This window comes from Rana temporaria, chromosome 11, assembly GCF_905171775.1.
Source record: "Rana temporaria chromosome 11, aRanTem1.1, whole genome shotgun sequence".
In the NCBI taxonomy this organism is placed as follows: Eukaryota; Metazoa; Chordata; class Amphibia; order Anura; family Ranidae; genus Rana; species Rana temporaria.
Window position 1 is genome coordinate 76,473,526 of NC_053499.1, and position 13,658 is coordinate 76,487,183.

General features: G+C 43.9%; 1 protein-coding gene across 1 annotated transcript in view; it reads left to right on the top strand.

Annotated features, from left to right (window-relative positions):
- Positions 1-13,658, top strand: part of FTO (FTO alpha-ketoglutarate dependent dioxygenase) — a 611,902-nt gene that overhangs the window by 432,801 nt on the left and 165,443 nt on the right. The window lies entirely within an intron of this gene.

Here is a 13,658-nt window from a genome sequence, read left to right on the forward strand (position 1 = left end):
ACCTCACCCTGACGGAATTCAGCCAGGTGTCATATTATAAAGCTAACTTCTCAAAATCTATTATCTTAGACCTGGGGATCCCACCCTCATTGAAATCGCAGCTACAGGCGGCCTTTCCATACTCGTGGAGTAAATCCACCATCACATATTTAGGACTGAAACTTACGAGTGACCCCAATTGCTTAGCTGACGTTAACTACCCCCCACTGATTGACAAGCTGCGCAAGGAGGTTGCTAGATATACCTGTGGAGCTTTCATGGTCCGGCTGCCTGGCTACCTTTAAAATGTTAATCCTCCCGCAGATCCTTTATGTCTTTAGGACCCTCCCAGTCCCCGTCCCGCCTATTCACATTAAAACCCTGAAGTCACTACTCACTAAATTTATTTGGAAAGCTAGTAGGCCTAGATGTTCCAGAATATTGCTACTTAAACATAGGCGGGCGGGGGGTATGGGTTTAGTGGATATTCAGGACTACATGCGTGCATCCATTCTAACACAACTGAAGTGCTGGCTAGACCCGGGGACCAACCCGATATGGAAGGGAATTGAGCAGAAATTGTGCCCTACACCTAACCTTAGCAACTTTCTACTTTTGGACGTCTGGAAGCCCTTTCCCTTGCGAGACTTGCCTCCCACTCTCCGGGCCTCCATCCTTGCATGAAGAGACCTTCGTAAAGCAATGTCCCCTTGTTCTGACCTTGTGGAGATTCCAGTTCCTATTAACATCCTTTCCCAGGCCATCCCCGACCTCTCCACTACCAATTGGCAGGGTAAAGGAATACACCTAGTTAGTGATTTGTTTAAGGATGGTTCAATTTACCCCTTCAAATCCCTTCAGGAAAAGTTTGCTACCTGAGAATTTCTAATTTACTCAGCTCTCTCGCTACACATCGCATTTTTCTACCAAAAGCTATTTGGAGTTTTTATTCGACTACCCCCTCCCCCCAGAAAGGCATCGCCCTTTTCTATAACTTTTTTCAAGACAAACTGACATTCGTGAAATCTCGACCCTTTATTAAAAGGGAGAGGGATCTGGAGACGACCTATACTGAGGACCAGTGGGTGCGGGCGTTTTGGGCGATTTGTGGGGCCTCTAGGTGTGTTAACCACTGGGAGCTGTCTCAGAAGATAGCTCTCAGATGGTACCTCACACCCTATAGAATCTCGAAGTTTGGGTCCGACGGCTCCCCTCTATGCTGGAGACAATGTGGTGCGGTGGGGAACCTACTACATATGTTCTGGTCGTGCAAAAATTTGACCAGTTTTTGGAATTCAGTGTTCTCTTGCATCTCAGGGATGACTGGTATTCTGGTACGACCTAACCCTGGATTAGCAGTCCTACATATTGGCATTGATGTGTTCCCCCCTGACTTCAGGGTAGTTATCACACATGTCCTCCTAGCGGCCAGGACACTCATTGCACAGTAATGGAAAGCTGATAGGGCTCCTAACGTGTCTGAGGTTTTACGAATGACTCAGGTGAACTATGTTCATGAATCCTTACTGGCCTATCATCGTGGTGGTGGAGACAGGTTTGACTCTGTTTGGAAAATTTGGACCAATTGGTATAAAGTGTAAAATAGCTTCATTTATTGATGATCGATTTGCTTAGAAATGGTTACTTAGCATGCACACCTCCTCCTCCTTCTTCTTCGTCTCTCCTCCCCCCCCCTTTTTTTCTCTCTTTCCCTTCCCGCCTTGTCTTTCTCCCCCCCCCCCTCTCCCTCCCCCTACTTCTTTCCCCTACAACTTTCCCACGAACAAACGGTGCGATAATACCGGTTGATTGATGCTTAATGATGTTTCATGGATTGATTCCCTGTTTTGGTATTGTATTTTCTCATTGGGTATGTGTGAAGGTTAAGTGTTTGAAGTACTTTCACGGTAACGCCTGTTTTCTCATGTTTTGTTTTGTTTTTATATGGTGGGTGGGAGTGGGAGTGGGACCCACTCCTGTCAAGGAATCGCTTCATCGTAACTAACTGGGGGTGCAAGGGGAGAGACTGAGCATCGGAAGAACCATATTCTGGCTCCATTGACAGTTTTCCCCGTGACTCATAAACATTTATATTACTAACTGTACACTGCCTCCAGCTTCAGTTCACACAGCACCACTAACTCAAACTTCTGGATAAGATAGCAGAATGTACACGGAGTACAGTGTATGCACTATTCAGAATGGACAGTACATACTCCAGGTTCTATCAATCTGCGATCGCTTGCAGGAATGAGCCAGGAGCAGGGGAGTGGCTTTCCATCCGGCTATCTTTTTCGGTGAAGGGAAATCCAAAAATTAGCAGCTAGCATACCAGTAGATTCAAAAATGGTAAAGACATAAACCAATTAAATTGCAGCGTTCATAAAACTAAATAAAAACAAAACGAACAACAGTCCAGTGTGTGTATCAATCATAAAAAGTCCATGCAAAATAAAAAGAACTCCAACATGAATTTCAGGTCAACAATCTTCAAATAAATCTCTGCATGATAACGTGGAACACTCCTCCACTCAGTGCTCCCACAGCAGTGCCCAAATCAGAGGCTTAAAAGAACAGTATGACCCTCCAATGAAAAGTCATATAGCACTTGAAGGTGATTATCTTAGTATTGTGGAGTGAAGTGGTGATGCCATATATCCATGATTTGAGCTAATCACTTTCAAGCGCTATACGTTTCTCATTGGCCATACTGTTCTGGTAAGCCTCTGATTTGGGCATTGGTGTGGAAGCACTGAGTGTGTTTATCATGTGGAGATTTACACAAAGATCATCTTACCTAGGATTCACGTTGGAGTTCTTTTTTTTTTTTTTTTGCCTGGACACTTTGATAGATACCTACACTGGATGGACTGTTATTAGTTTTGATTTCATTTTATTTATTTTTATGAGCACCGCGCTTTAATTTGGTTTAAGTGTAAGGGGACTCGCCTGTATGTGTCGACTAGAAATGTGCAAGCAAAAGTTATGCCATAGAACCCTGTAGTCTACATGGTTAGTCTTGTTAAAAAAAGACCCTAGAATTAACCAATATAGACTAACTATGTAGACTGTCTTTTACATTAAATAACTCATAATAACTTGCTGTGCACATATTGACTGCTATATACATATTGACATAATTCCTGCTTCTGTACTAAGATGGCACCCCCACACTAGGGATGAGCTTTGTGTTCGACTCGAACGTATGTTCGACTCGAACATCGTCTGTTCGTACGTTCGACGAACAAACCGGGTCGTTCGCGCCAAATTCGGGTGACGCGCGTCGGCCCATAATTCACTGCGGCGTTGCGCGCTGATGATTGGCCAAGCATGCACCATGACCCTGCATGCTTGGCCAATCACAAGGTGCAAAAAACGAAGAACCACAATTGGCCAAAGCCAGGGTGGCTTTGGCCAATTATGGCTCAGGGGGTTTAGTACACGCCCCACACTATATAAGGCCGCCTGTAAGGCGGCTGCGTGTAGTGTGTTCCAGCTTTGTTAAAGAAAAGAACAGTCAGACAGTTAGAGAGAGAGAGATAGATAGAGACACAGTGTCTTTTCTACCAGATAGATAGATAGAGCAGGAAGGCTAGTCAGTTTAGTTAAATTTACAGTGTGTAGAGGATATATATACATCCTAGCGTTGTACATATATTTATACACTGTATAGCTTAGCTAGATCAGCTATTCCTATTGTTAGGAAGTAGATTGTGCTAGATGCAGTGCTCTAACGTGTTGTATTGCCTGCATAGTGTTTAGTTTACACCTAAACATAGTACTCAGTGTTAGTGGACGTGTGCTATTTAATTGCCCATAAACGCATTAGCTGTTTTTGCACGTGGGCTATTTAATAGTGTATAAAGGGATATTGCGTGAGTGAGAACGTCGTTCACAGTCGGTAGAAAACATTGTGAAAACAATCATGCAGTACGACGATACAAAACTTGATTTTTGGACTTTATGATCAGTGGATGAGTTTGTGAGTTTGATATGGGAAGAAAGCTAAGGCTTGACTGACATTAGTTTTTTTATTATACATTTTGACTTGCAGAAATAATGGTTGCCTTCAGAGAACAGGAGTTCTTCACATAATTTGTTCAAAGGGGGCCCCGGATGGCAACCCCCCTTTTTTTCTAGAATTTTTCTTTCCCAAAAAAATAATTTATTGAGCCAAGATCTGGCATTGTAATGCCCCCCCCCACCCATAAAATAATCGACATATTGTTGCCACACAGCACGTGCAATTTGGGGGGCCAAGCCTGTATGGACAGTCTCATGGGCCACCACCACTGGAACATCAGTGGCCTCATCAGGCACAAGTGTCATGTAGTTTGTTGAGGGTCTCTTTAGGAAATTGTGCAATATGCAGGAGCAAAGTATGACATGGTTCTGATTCTACTTAAGAAACCTACAGTCCTTATCTTGTTTGCACCGCCTGTATACTGCTGTTCAAAGTATATAGGGCCAAAGGGTCTTGTCAGGGCCGATCCTCGCTATAGGCTCACTATGCAAGCCACTTAGGGCCCCACAAAGCTGCAAAGGGCCCCCCAAATTACTAGAGGCCCCGCCTGGTGAGAAGTCATTTTCGCCCCCTCACCCCGCTTCTAAACTCGCTGGCTGAGTCATTTCCGACAGCAGAACACCCCCTCACCAGCTTCTCAACTTTCTTTAATGTGACATGTCACTGTCGTCAGCGCCCCCCCATGTCATTTTGCTTAGGGCCCCAGGGAGGTCAGAATCGGCACTGGGTCTTGTAATGACCTGGGGGGAGTGGTGGCGGGGAAACTCATGCTATTTTTTTCAATGATTTTTTCCATATTGCAGGGACCAAACATTAAATTAAAGCCACAAGCAGTATTAAATTACTTTTTTCTGAGAGTAATCTCATGTTGTACAGGGACATTTCTAAACACTTGCCACTACTATAGACACCCAGCAGGTACCATATTTAAAGGAATTATTTTTTTTTCACTTTAAGCATCATTAAAATCGCTGCTCAAGAAAAAACTACAGTTTTTAAAACTTTTTTTTCCATTGATACATTTTCCCTGGGACAAGACCCGGGTTCTCAAAGACGTTTTCCAACAATAACTTGAACATTGGGCTTAAAAATGAGCACTTTTGAATTCGAACATTCGAGTCCCATAGACTTCAATGGGGTTCTAAATGTTCGCGCGAACGATCGGTCTGTTTGAACGTTCTGGTGCGAACCGAACGCGGGTATGTTCGGCTCATCCGTACCCCACACCGAGACACAGTGTGGAATAAGAAATAATAAGGCATTCCCAGGTAAAATATCAGCTGTAGATAGACTACAATCAGCAATATTGACTAGTCCTTTGCCTGCCACGTGACATATTTGATTCTGCTTTCACAGTCTGTGTGCTTTACATGCTAAAATCATGCTACAAATTTAATTGTTATGTCTGTTGTGACAGAACCCACTGTCACTTTGTGTTTTGGAAGAGGCTGTGGGCTCGCTTCCTACCCACAGACTATGGCCCAGCAGAGAACGTGAGATTTGGAGGGCTATTTGCCGTCTCCCACCACCTGGAGAAGATGCCACCTCCAGACATTTGTGTCCGCGGTCGCCGGTTCATCGGTACCAGGTGAACGCAGTATCTGTGGCTGGGCTCGTGGAGTAGTTTCCGGTTACCTAAACCTATTGGCCCGGATGGGCTAAATATATACTTTTATTCCACAAACAATGTACTTTTAGCTGATAAAGGCATATACAGGATGGCGGTATTCCCAAAGTGTGGGGCTACGAGACTTGGGGACAAAATAGCATTGAGATAATATAATGCTACATCCTTTCTCCCTCACACCCCTCTTGTTGCTGTGTTTAATTGTTTGGGTCATGGCACGTAGACAAAGGTCTGGAGACACATCTCAGCAGGGGATGTGTAAGGAGGGGCTGCCTGCTTATCATAATCCCTTTATGTGTTTCAACTGTAGTTGTTTGAATATACAAGTGTTGAGTTTCCATTGGTTCTTCCTTGTCCCCTACCCCCTCTATGACAAAGCTAAGGGGAGTGTCCCCAACTGTGTTTAAAAGTGTATGTTTAGTACTTAAAAAAGGGTTGATGCTCTGCATGTTTAACCCTCAACACCTGTGTGGCTTGTCTCGTGATTGAGGGGTTAAGGGCTGGTTATGGCGAGTCTGCAGGCTGCGGGTGCATTTGGAGGACAGGAGACACAGGTCTGATGGGAGTTCCCATACGGGGTATCCGAGATCCATCAGATCTGTCAACTATGAAATGCAAGGGCCTACCTGAATAACAATTATGTTGTTTGGGTAGGCATTCACATAGTTATTGAGAAATCTACAGAAGTTAAGGAGTTTACAGATTCACAATTGAATTGTAATCCATATGGCTATCTCTATTCTAGTGGCAGCCACCAATGGCAGATACCACAAGGCGTATGGTAAAACAGTTTGTATACATATTTATGTGTTCTATGTGGACATTTTAGAGAAGACTGTGGCATAACTAGATGCTGACACTGTAAGAAAATGATACATTTATCTTGTTTAGCAGTTTGGGTGACACCCACAATCTGCAGAAAACTATATAGGGGTAGACATTAAAATAAAGTTTCTCTCCCATTCATTAAGGGACACAGGGTTCAGGTAGTGTGAGACAATGTTGTTATACTGCTGGTTACGAGAGAAGCTGGATACGGAAAAACAAAAAGGCCACTAGCCAGCCAAATATAGTCCCTTCCACTCCCACCATGCTTCAGATTTTTACCAGTATTTTAAGAGGATGGGTGTCTTTTCTCTATTGAGGCCGCGTACACACGACCGAGGAACTCGACGGGCAAAACACATAGTTTTGTCCGTCGAGTTCCTTGTGAAGCCGCCGAGCCGAAATTTGCCATTGAACAACGAGGAAATAGAGAACATGTTCTCTATTTCCTCGCCGAGGTCCTCGTCGGCTTCCTCGGCCGAAAGTGTACACACGGCCGGGTTTCTCGGCAGAATTCAGCTCCGACCGAGTTTCTGGCTGAATTCTGCCGAGAAACTCGGTCGTGTGTACGGGGCCTCAGAGTTACAACTGTTCTAGTAATTTTTTCCTGATTGTGGCACTTTCAAGACATCTGTGCACTGTGTTAGTTGCTTTTCATGTGTCCAGAGTTGTGGCACAGCACTTTAAATGAGTAAGTTGTGTGGGTTGCACATTGGAAGCTACTATATCAACAGGTTTACCACACTGGGGAGTTAAATGCTCTCTTCCTGCCCTATTCAGCATGGGGTAGCATCTTCTTCATTGCGCCTATTTGTAAGTGACATGCATTTAACTTGGGCTAATCCTTGCTGCTGTCTACAAGTGACCTGGTCACCTCTGGTCATTTGAACCTCGACAGCTTTCAGCAGATGGTTATTACCTGGTATTTTCAAGTATGTTATCTCTGTTTAGCAGTATGTTGGATCTCAGAGTCAAGGGGAGCAGGCCTCCTGCATCAGGCCTCTCTAGCATACGATCCATTAACAGTTCTGGGATAGCCTTCAGTGTCCTCATTGTCCCCTGCTTGAGACTTGTGATCCCGTACTAATGAATGGTTCATTTATTCATTGTTTCCTCCCTTTACTCCATTGTGACAACAGGGGGTGAGTAGAAATTCTCTTAGACAGTAAAAAAAAGGAGTTTCTATTGGAACATTTTCCCTCAGCTTTTAGATTTGCTCTATCTAAAAATTAGAAAAACACATTGGCCCGGATTCAGATAGAATGCTCTATCTATCTGCGGGCGTAACGTATCTTAGATACGTTACGCTGCTGTAACTTTAGGCGCAAGTTCCGTATGCAGAAAGAACTTGCGCCCTTAGTTACGGCGGCGTAACGTATGTGTGGCGGCGTAAGCCCGTCTAATTCAAATGGGGATGTTGTGGGCGTGTTTTATTTAAATTTAAGATGACCCCGCGTTTTTGATGTTTTTTTTTAACGGCGCATGCGCCGTCCGTGAAATATCCCAGTGTGCATTGCTCCAAAGTACGCCGCAAGGACGTATTGGATTCCACGTGAACGTAAATGACGTCCAGCCCTATTCGCGAACGACTTACGCAAACGACGTAAAATTTTCAAAACTTGGCGCGGGAACGACGTCCATACTTAACATTAGCTACGCCTCATATAGCAGGGGTAACTATACGCCAAAAAAAGCCTAACGTAAATGACATAAAAAAATGCGCCGGCGGGACGTACGTTTCTGAATCGGCGTAAATACCTAATTAGCATATTCCTCGCGTAACTATACGGAAGCGCCACCTAGCGGCCAGCGTAAATATGCAGCCTAAGATACGACGGTGTAAGACACTTACGCCGGTCGGATCTTAGGGAAATCTATGCGTAACTGATTCTCTGAATCAGGCGCATAGATACGATGGCCCGCACTCAGAGATACGACGGCGTATCAGGAGATACGCTGTCGTATCTCCTATGTGAATCCGGGCCATTGACTAGAGATATACTTTAAAAAGCTTGTTTGGTTGTACTTCTCCTGTGGATCACACGAGTGCAGTGTGTTATACACTCCTGTGACCCTCTGTTGGCTGATGTGACAGAGCCAGTCCGAAAACAAGATCGCAACAATGGAGTCAGGATCCATTCACATGCCTGGACCGGCCCAGCTCAGCCTCTCAGCAAGCCGCTAAGAGCTTGAGCCGGCCACTCCCACCCCCTCCACAGCCCAGCACTTCAGTGAGCATGGGGGAGGGGCAGAGAAGAGAGCTTCTGACTGACAATCACCAGCTCTCTGCTCATGGAGCTGTGAGAACCCATCAGCGGTATTAGATCGTTCAGTTCTTAGTGTTAGAGGCTACAGATGCAGCATTGGACCAATGCTACATACACCTAAAAAAGTAGAAAAAAAACCCATACATCTCTCAAGTAGTTTTGTGCTTGATTTGTAATCTCTGCATAATATATCTTTCTCAGCCGTTATCAAAGTCTTATGGCAAAATAGTTAAAAGTAGGAACTTACAGCCAAAGTATAAAAATTGGTATTTATGATCACAGCATTAGGCAGCTCTCAGCTGAGTAATGGATCTTACCACGAGCTGTAAACCTCTGAGCCAAGGAAAAAATACCCCCTTTAGATGAGCAGACAAGGTTGTGGAAAATTGTTTTATTGTAAGTACAAAAGTGCTAATAATTGCCTCACAGCACTACTCACGCAGGTAAATTCAGAGAGATCTTTTCTAAGTCAATTAATTTCCGGCACTGGGGACGTCTCCCTGAGGAACCCAGGGAAAGTGCTGTGGTTTAGCTTAAGACAGTTCAGCTTTTTCAGATGAAATAGAGTTGAGATTTCCTGCGGCTCGCAGTGAACGGCTAGAGGTCATAGCTTAGCTGTCCTATATAGATGTTATATATTCCTTTAGCTTGGAGCCAGTCCAGGAGTTTATCATTTCATTTACTCCTTTTTCTTCTTTCTGATAAATTTTATTAGACCAGTAAATCTCAAAGAACATTAACACAGAGATATATGAGGATCACTGATAATTTTTTATACTATGCACACACATTTTTTTCCTTGTCCAAACCTTAACTAACTGTGCACATCCATTAGAAGCAAATTTTAGGTGTAAAAGTTCCATGAGTACTGGATGTCGACTAAAGTTTTGTTTATTTTTGTTGGATAATTGATTGCAGTATCAGTGCACAACATATATTGCCATTTTTTTAATTTTTTTTAGGGGGGGGTAATATTTCCAGAATAAAGATTAGCTAGGAGATAAAAGATCAAAATAAAGACTAAGGGGCAGATCCACAAAAGAATTACGCCGGCGTATCTATTAATACTTCGGTGTAATTTTAAATTTCCCGCGTTGTATCTTTGTTTTGTATCTACAAAACAAGATACGACGGCATCTCGGATCGATCCGACAGGCGTACGTCTTAGTACACTGTCGGATCTTAGATGCAACTTTTCGGCAGCCGCTAGGTGGCGTTTCCGTCAAATTCCGCGTTGAGTATGCAAGTTAGCTAGTTATGGCGATCCACAAACCTACGTCCGGCCGGCGCATTTTATTACGTCGTTTGCGTTCGGCTTTTTCCGGCGTATTTTTAAAGCTACTATATGGTGGCGTACTCAATGTTAAGTATGGCCGTCGTTCCCGCCTCGCATTTTGAATTTATTACGTTGTTTGCGTAAGTCGTTCGCGAATAGGGATTTGCGTAGAATGACGTCACCGTCGTGAGCATTGGCTTGTTCCGGGTTAATTTCGAGCATGCACACTGGGATACCCGCACCAATGGCGCATGCGCAGTTAAAAAAAACCTTTGTTTACGACGGGTCACAACGTATTTACATAAAACACGGCCCCATCACAGAGATTGGAATGCCGCGCCATTACGCCGCCAAAGATACACTACGCCGCCGTAACTTACGGCGCGGATTCTTTGTGGATTTGAAAAAAAAAAGTAAGTTACGGTGGCGTAGTGTATCTTAGATACGCTGGGCCAGATTCACAAAAGGGATACGACGGCGTATCTCCTGATACGCCGTCGTATCTCTGTTTCTATCTATGCGACTGATTCATAGAATCAGTTACGCATAGATATCCATAAGATCCGACAGGTGTAATTGTTTTACACTGTCGGATCTTAGGATGCAGTACCGCGGCCGCCGCTGGGGGGAGTTTGCGTCGTAAACCAGCGTCGGGTATGCAAATTAGGAGTTACGGCGATCCACTCCAGATTTTCGCGTTCGCTACGTCGCCGCTAGTCTAGTTTCCCGTCGCAAAGTTAGTCGTCGTTTTGGGTGCCCTAACTTTAGTCAGCAATCGTATTGCTGTCTAAAGTATGGCCGTCGTTCCCGCGTCGAAATTTTAAATTTAACGTCGTTTGCGTAACACGTCCGGGAATACGGAAGTACGCTACGCGCGTTGCCGTTCGAAAAAATGACGTCACGGTGCGCAAAGCACGACTGGAATTGCGAAACTGAGCATGCGCAGTAGGTCTGGCGCGGGAGCGCGCCTAATTTAAATGGCACACGCCCATTTGAATTGGCCTGCCTTGTGCCGGAGGCCGCCGGCGTAGTTTTCATCGCAAGTGCTTTGTGAATCAGGCACTTGCGATGAAAACTTGCGGCGGTGTAACGTATCTACGATACGTTACGCCGCTGCACTTCTACCTGAATCTGGCCCGCTACGCCCGGCAGGTAAATGCGCCGCTGTACGTGGATCTGCCCCTAAATATAATTTGTGCATTAGGCTGATATGATATTATTATTTTTTTTTTTTTTAATCTGTCTTTACAAAAATTGACACTTACCCTTTCTAATGCCGCATACACACCATCACTTTATGTGATGAAAAAAAACGACACTTTCTGTGAAGTAAAAAATGACGTTTTTGAAACTTCAATTTTCAAAGACGAAGTTGCCTACACACCATCGTTTTTTCACAATGTTCTTGCAAAGTGAGGTTACGTTCCACCACGTTTTACCATTGAAGCTTGCTTCTGGGCATGCGTGGATGAAAAAACGTCTTACAAAACGACGTTTTTTGCTACACACGGTCAATTTCTGTGAAGTAAAAAGTGCACTTTTGAAAAACGACACATAAAATTGAAGCATGCTTCAATTTTTTTTGGTCGTTTTTTACAAGACATAAAACGACGTTTTCCCCCACACACAGTCAATTAAAGTGACGTTTTTAAAAACGTCATTTTTTTTCATCACATAAAGTGATGGTGTGTACGCGGCATAAGACTATGCTAATAGTAGATTTTATAAGTGTTGGTGATTTTGAATAGAAAGTTTCAGAAAAGGAAAATGGAATGCCCCTCCTAAGGGTACTTTCACACTGCCAGCGCCCGGACGTCGGCAGTAAAGCGCCACTATTTTTAGCAGCGCTTTATCGTAGTTTATGTGGCGCATTTCACCACTAGTGGGGTGCTTTTAACCCCCTCTATCGGGCAGAAAAAAAGTTAAAAGCACCCGCGAAGCGACACTTTGCCGGCGGTTCAGCAGCGCTGCCCGTTGATTTCAATTGGCAGAGGCACTTTAGGAGCTCCTAAAGCACTGCAAAGAATCTGCTTGCAGGACTTTTTTGGACATCCTGCCAGCACAGCGCCCCAGTGTGAAAGCACTCTGGCTTTCACACTGGGATTGCAGCTGAGGCTTTTTTCAGGTGCTTTACAGGCGCTAAAGCACCTGAAAAACACCTCCAGTGTGAAAGGGGTCTAAAAGCACGAGTGGAGTACAGGACCCTCTTCTCCAGAAAATAAAAACTTTGGGAAACCTAGGATAGGGGTTTATGTGCCCCAATGAAAGGGTAATGTATCCCCCGTCCTGTAAATTATTCAATTTTTTTGAAACGTGCAGGATTTTTGGATTCTTTAATGGCCCAGCCATACTGAAGGGGTTAATAGCATTCTTGTTTGCTTCAGATACATCCATAGACACAGATTTGTTGTTTATTTAAGTTATTTGAGCTCCTCTAGCCTGCGCAGAAGTTGCCTGAGGGTGACAGACTAATCTCAGTTGTGGAGTTTAGGCCTGCCAGTTAAACAGGCTTGGGGTTTGATGGTTGTGAATTTTTTTCTTGCTGTGACAAGTGTCTGTGTCCAAAACAGGGTGCCAGATTTTGAGAAACAGGGTTATAAATACTTAACTATATTGCAAAATGTCCTCGAAAAGGGTTAATCTTATGATTGCCTGCAGCAGGGCTTTTCATACTCAGGATGTCAGGTCAGGCTTCAGTGCTTTATCGCCCAACAACTCTGAAAAGAACACAAGCTATTGAAAATTACTAACCATGTGTGCAAAACCTTTAACATCTTGTACTTCATATGCCACACTGCTATACTGTGCCACCACTCATCTCGCCACTAAGATAAGACATTTCTGATAACCAATATTACTATATTTAATGGTAATCAAAAATTGTCCACATGTGTTTGGGCACACGAGACTCAAAGGACATCTGACATGAAAGACTTATGTGTTTTTGTTGCTGATTTGCTTCTGAAATAGCTTGCAGCCTGGCTGTGATGCTGCCCAGTGAATGCTTCAGTGCATTCTGTTTCACCTTCCTTGAACAAGTACGCAGATCAGGAGTCTGTATTTATTTCACTGCAGGTTTATTCTGCACCTGCAACAATGTATTGCACTGTAAACTTTTTTTTTTTCTTATTTTACTTACAGTAGCTTAAATATTAAAAGATGACACTGCAGCGTGCTGAGACACACTATATTTGCCTCAACAGGCTGCAACACTCTATTTACCTCAACATGCTTCAACACTCTATTTACCTCAACATGCTGCAACACTCTACCTCAACATGCTGCAACACTCTATTTACCTCAACATGCTGCAACACTCTATTTCCCTCAACATGAATGAATGAATGAATGAATGAAAAATTTATAGAGCGCAACACATGCGAACTGAATCGCTTCTGGGCGCTAGTTGTTTGTGACTCATGACCTCAAAAGAGCAGAGTTTTGATCCGTCTTCTGAAAATCAGGTGGTTTTCCTCCAACCGAATGCTGGTTGGTAAAGCGTTCCATAGTCTAGGACCCTGGAAAGCAAACCTTCTTTCTCCTTTGGATTTGTATTTAGTTTTTGGTACCCTGACCAGATTTTGGTCGGTGGATCGCAGAACGCGATTCGAATTGTGAGGTTCTATCTTGTCGCAAAGATATTGCGGAGCCTTTCCATGG